Raw genomic sequence first — 5,932 nt, forward strand, 5'->3', positions numbered from 1 at the left:
TTTTGGATCTTTCCTGCTTTCTCTTGTGGGCATTTAGTGCTATAAATTTCCCTCTACACACTGCTTTGAACGCATCCCAGAGATTCTGGTATGTTGTGTCTTGGTTCTCGTTGGTTTCAAAGAACATCTTTATTTCTGCCTTCATTTCGTTATGTACCCAGTAGTCATTCAGGAGCAGGTTGTTCAGTTTCCACGTAGTTGAGCGGTTTTGAGTGAGATTCTTAATCCTGAGTTCTAGCTTGATTGCACTGTGATCTGAGAGATAGTTTGTTATAATTTCTGTTCTTTTACATTTATTGAGGAGAGCTTTACTTCCAAGTATATGGTCAATTTTGGAATAGGTGTGGTGTGGTGCTGAAAAAAATGTATATTCTGTTGATTTGGGGTGGAGAGTTCTGTAGATGTCTATTAGGTCCACTTGGTGCAGAGCTGAGTTCAATTCCTGGGTATCCTTGTTGACTTTCTGTTTCCTTGATCTGTCTAATGTTGACAGTGGGGTGTTAAAGTCTCCCATTATTAATGTGTTGGAGTCTAAGTCTCTTTGTAGGTCACTCAGGACTTGCTTTATGAATCTGGGTGCTCCTGTATTGGGTGCATATATATTTAGGATAGTTAGCTCTTCTTGTTGAATTAATCCCTTTACCATTATGTAATGGCCTTCTTTGTCTCTTTTGATCTTTGTTGGTTAAAAGTCTGTTTTATCAGAGACTAGGATTGCAACCCCTGCCTTTTTTTGTTTTCCATTTGCTTGGTAGATCTTCCTCCATCCTTTTATTTTGAGCCTATATGTGTCTCTGCACATGAGATGGGTTTCCTGAATACAGCACACTGATGGGTCTTGAGTCTTTATCCAATTTGCCAGTCTGTGTCTTTTAACTGGAGCATTTAGTCTATTTACATTTAAAGTTAATATTGTTATGTGTGAATCTGATCCTGTCATTATGATGTTAGCTGGTTATTTTGCTCATTAGTTGATGCAGTCTCTTCCTAGTCTCGATGGTCTTTACATTTCGGTATGATTTTGCAGTGGCTGGTACCGGTTGTACCTTTCCATGTTTAGCACTTCCTTCAGGAGCTCTTTTAGGGCAGGCCTGGTGGTGACAAAATCTCTCAGCATTTGCTTGTCTGTAAAGTATTTTATTTCTCCTTCACTGATGAAGCTTAGTTTGGCAGGATATGAAATTCTGGGTTGAAAATTCTTTTCTTTAAGAATGTTGAATATTGGCCCCCACTCTCTTCTGGCTTGTAGAGTTTCTGCCGAGAGATCCGCTGTCAGTCTGATGGGCTTCCCTTTGATGGTAACCCGACCTTTCTCTCTGGCTGCCCTTAACATTTTTTCCTTCATTTCAACTTTGGTGAATCTGACAATTATGTGTCTTGGAGTTGCTCTTCTCGAGGAGTATCTTTGTGGCGTTCTCTGTATTTCCTGAATTTGAATGTTGGCCTGCCTTGCTAGATTGGGGAAGTTCTCCTGGATAATATCCTGCAGAGTGTTTTCCAACTTGGTTCCATTCTCCCCGTCACTTTCAGGTACACCAATCAGACGTAGATTTGGTCTTTTCACATAGTCCCACATTTCTTGGAGGCTTTGCTCATTTCTTTTTATTCTTTTTTCTCTAAACTTCCCTTCTCGCTTCATTTCATTCATTTCATCTTCCAGGGCTGATACCCTTTCTTCCATTTGATCGCAACGGCTCCTGAGGCTTCTGCATTCTTCACGTAGTTCTTGAGCCTTGGTTTTCAGCTCCATCAGCTCCTTTAAGCACTTCTCTGTATTGGTTATTCTAGTTATACATTCTTCTAAATTTTTTTCAAAGTTTTCAACTTCTTTGCCTTTGGTTTGAATATCCTCCCATAGCTCGGAGTAATTTGATCGTCTGAAGCCTTCTTCTCTCAGCTCGTCAAAGTCATTCTCCGCCCAGCTTTGTTCCGTTGCTGGTGAGGAACTGCATTCCTTTGGAGGAGGAGAGGTACTCTGCTTTTTAGAGTTTCCAGTTTTTCTGCTCTGTTTTTTCCCCATCTTTGTGGTTTTATCTACTTTTGGTCTTTGATGATGGTGATGTACAGATGGGTTTTTGGTGTGGATGTCCTTTCTGTTAGTTTTCCTTCTAACAGACAGGACCCTCAGCTGCAAGTCTGTTGGAGTACCTGGCCGGCCGTGTGAGGTGTCAGTCTGCCCCTGCTGGGAGGTGCCTCCCAGTTAGGCTGCTCTGGGGTCACGGGTCAGGGACCCACTTGAGGAGGCAGTCAGCCCGTTCTCAGATCTCCAGTTGCGTGCTGGGAGAACCACTGCTCTCCTCAAAGCTGTCAGACAGGGACATTTAAGTCTGCAGAGGTTACTGCTGTCTTTTTGTTTGTCTGTGCCCTGCCCCCAGAGGTGGAGCCTACAGAGGCAGGCAGGCCTCCTTGAGCTGTGGTGGGCTCCACCCAGTTCAAGCTTCCAGGCTGCTTTGTTTACCTAAGCGAGCCTGGGCAATGGCGGGCGCCCCTCCCCTAGCCTTGCTGCCGACTTGCTGTTTGATCTCAGACTGCTGTGCTAGCAATCAGTGAGACTCCGTGGGCGTAGGCCCCTCTGAGCCAGGTGCGGGCTATACTCTCCTGGGGCACCGTTTCCTAAGCCTGTTGGAAAAGCACAGTATTCGGGTGGGAGTGGCCCGATTTTCCAGGTGCCGTCTGTCACCCCTGGAAAGGGAACTCCCTGACCCCTTGCGCTTCCCGAGTGAGGCTATGCCTCGCCCCTGCTTCGGCTGGCGCACGGTGCCCTCACCCACTGACCTGCGCCCACTGTCTGGCACTCCCTAGTGAGATGAACACAGTACCTCAGATGGAAATGCAGGAATCACCCGTCTTCTGCGTCGCTCGCGCTGGGAGCTGTAGACTGGAGCTGTTCCTATTCGGCCATCTTGGCTCCTCCCCCAGATTATCTCTCAATGTGGCCAAAGTGCTACCATTTAAACCCAGATACATGGTGTGGGGCAGGCTAAATTGAAGGTAAAGCATTCTTCCACCACCCCCCATTTAAGTTTTGACATTTTTCATGGCACTTTTACTTCTGCTTTGGATTCTATCAGAAACCCTTCCAGGCATACAGAGCAGGTGTCACCTTCATTTAACCTTTATTCCCAGGTCAGACATCCCTGGAGGAGTGAAAGAGGACTAAGAAGGAGAATCCAGCTCCCTGGGGAGAGGTGGCCATGGACAACATCATCCCGACCATGCCAACAGCAAACCTTCAGGCAGTGGAGGACCCCGAGCCTTTGCTCCGCCTCTGGGATAAGACAGTGCAGGCTGTGGCCAGGCTGGTAGCAGAACCAGATACCAGCAGACCTTATGTTTTTCTTGACAAGGAATCTTGGCCCTGCTGGCAGCTGGCACATGATGGGGTATCCAAAATGCAAGAGGCCTGGAGAAAGCAGTATGGAGGAAGAGATGAGGTGATAAATGATGTACTTTGTAGATTATATCTCCCCCACCATCCCGAGAGACCTAGAACATTTCGAGTAATCCCAGATTAATCAAAAGAGCATCTTACTTTACCCCTAAGCGAATTCTCCTTTCTAGTTTGTTAGACATTGTTTGATTGCCTCATCCGCACATGACCTTGAAGAATACATGTACATAGATTGTGACTGTGAGTGTCATCAGTCATTTTATACCCATTTTTAGGTGAGTAGTGTGCCAGGATGTCCTGAGTCTGAATTTGGGACTCTGAGGGGAGACAGTAATATTCTCACCTCTCCAGCTTAGTCTTCATTCATTTTATAGAATCTTTTTGAGAGCCTGAGAATGGTAAGTGGGCTTCCTCATTTTTTTCTAGATATCTACATTTTTCTCCCATTTTCTCAAGAACCAACAAAATCTCATTCATCTACTCAAAGCTACTGATAATCCCTCTACCCCAATGTCTGGCCACTTTGTATTGCCAACTCTGACCCCAATTCATTCTTCCATGAAGCCTCATGGGAAGATTCTGGACTTATTTTTCCCCCATTCTTACTATCCTGTGACTCTTCCCTTCTTGAAAATTTAAATGATAATGTACCTGTTTGCCCGTCAACATGATTGACAAGATCCTAAGTGTTGTTATGCACCATTTCGCCCACTGATCCCAGCAACATTATGCATTGTAATTCAATTGTGTTTGTTCAATTGGAAAATAAATTTTCAGAGCATTCCCCAGGAGGACCCATGAATTGAGACCTGCACATCAGCTACAATGCTTTCTGGATGGTGGAAGGGAATGGTTCTGCTACCAGCCTGGCCACAGCCTGCATTATCTTGTCCCAGAGGCGGAGCACAGGCTCGGGGTCCACCACTGCCTGAAGGTTTGCTGTTGGCATGGTCGGGATGATGTTGTCCATGGCCACCTCTCCCCAGGGAGCTGGATTCTCCTTCTTAGTCCTCTTCCACTCCTCCAGGGATGTCTGACCTGGGAATAAAGGTTAAATGAAGGTGACACCTGCTCTGTATGCCTGGAAGGGTTTCTGATAGAATCCAAAGCAGAAGTAAAAGTGCCATGAAAAATGTCAAAACTTAAATGGGGGGTGGTGGAAGAATGCTTTACCTTCAATTTAGCCTGCCCCACACCATGTATCTGGGTTTAAATGGTAGCACTTTGGTCACATTGAGAGATAAGCTGGTGACTAATAAGGTGTTTTTTTTTTTTTTTCTGTGGAAGGAAATGCAAATCCCTGTTCCTTTTCCATCTTTCTCTCAGGGCTCTAAGGATAGTGTGTCCATATCACCCAGCCCACTCTCAGCCCTCAAGGCTCCCTCTCCTTCTTTCCATCACTCAGCCCCTACCCCTCACACAACCAACCCACTCCCACCTCCAAACTTGCCTCTCCTCTGAGTCCAGCCTGAAGCTGAATCCCCCACTCATCCAGCTTGAAGTATGGAGCCGACACAGCCCCACGGATGATGACAGACACGGGGCCCAGTGTATAGCTGGGAGGCACAACAATGTAGAGGAGGCCCCCCTCTCCCAGAGCCAGGAGGTGGACTTCTTTGTCCTGTCCAAGATGTACTGGCAGGTCAGTCACCACAGGCGGGCAGAAGTAAGTTCCCAATGGACTTAGGTTATCCACATGGCAGCAGATGAGCACCCGCCACAGGGAGCAACCACCAAGAGTGGGTGAAGGGAGTTGTGCTGGGGATGATTGAATCTCTCTCTCTCTCTCACTCTCTGTGTGTGTGTGCATGTTTGCGTGTGTACATGGATATGTGTGTGTTCATGGCCAGAAGGGATAGGGTCGACCATGTCCCAAGCAGAGCTAGGAGGAGGAGCGTCTGAGAGTGACCCGTCTCATTTGAAGGAGTGGAGGATTCCTCCCATATATTCACTTTCTCCAGGCCACCCCTTGCTGTTCGTAATTATTCCTGGTTTTCTATAGAGATTTGGGCTTTCTCCTTTGATTTAATCACAACCAGCCCCAAGGTAAATATTGGCTCGAAAACATTGACTATGCCCCTGTTATTTCCTACAGGTCTCAGATAGGAGAGGTCAGGGACTGCATCCCAGATTTGTGTCTGTGGAAGTGATTCCTGTATCTAGGGTGCGGCTGGAACTTGGACAACAATGAGATAACGTTTCAGGTGCTACAGTAAAGAGTAATAGTTAGAAAGACTTTGATATTGAGTCAAAGAGGAGGAGGGGATCAAGGAAACATGTTTTTTGAGCACTTGTGTGCCAAGCTCTGCTAGGGGCTTCGTATTCTGTATCCCATTTACTGCTTACAACAACTGAAGGCTTTTCTGTGACTACTTTCCTTGCCTGTAAAATGAAGGTGATACCTGCTCTGTATGCCTGGAGAGGTTTATGAGAGAATGCAAAAAATTGTTGAAAGCAGAAGTAAGGGTGCTATGAAAAATGTCAAAAGTTGACTTAAATAGGGGGTGAGGAAAGAATACTTTACCTTCAATTTTGCAGCGA

The sequence above is a fragment of the Pongo pygmaeus genome, chromosome 6, assembly GCF_028885625.2.
Source record: "Pongo pygmaeus isolate AG05252 chromosome 6, NHGRI_mPonPyg2-v2.0_pri, whole genome shotgun sequence".
NCBI lineage: Eukaryota > Metazoa > Chordata > Mammalia > Primates > Hominidae > Pongo > Pongo pygmaeus.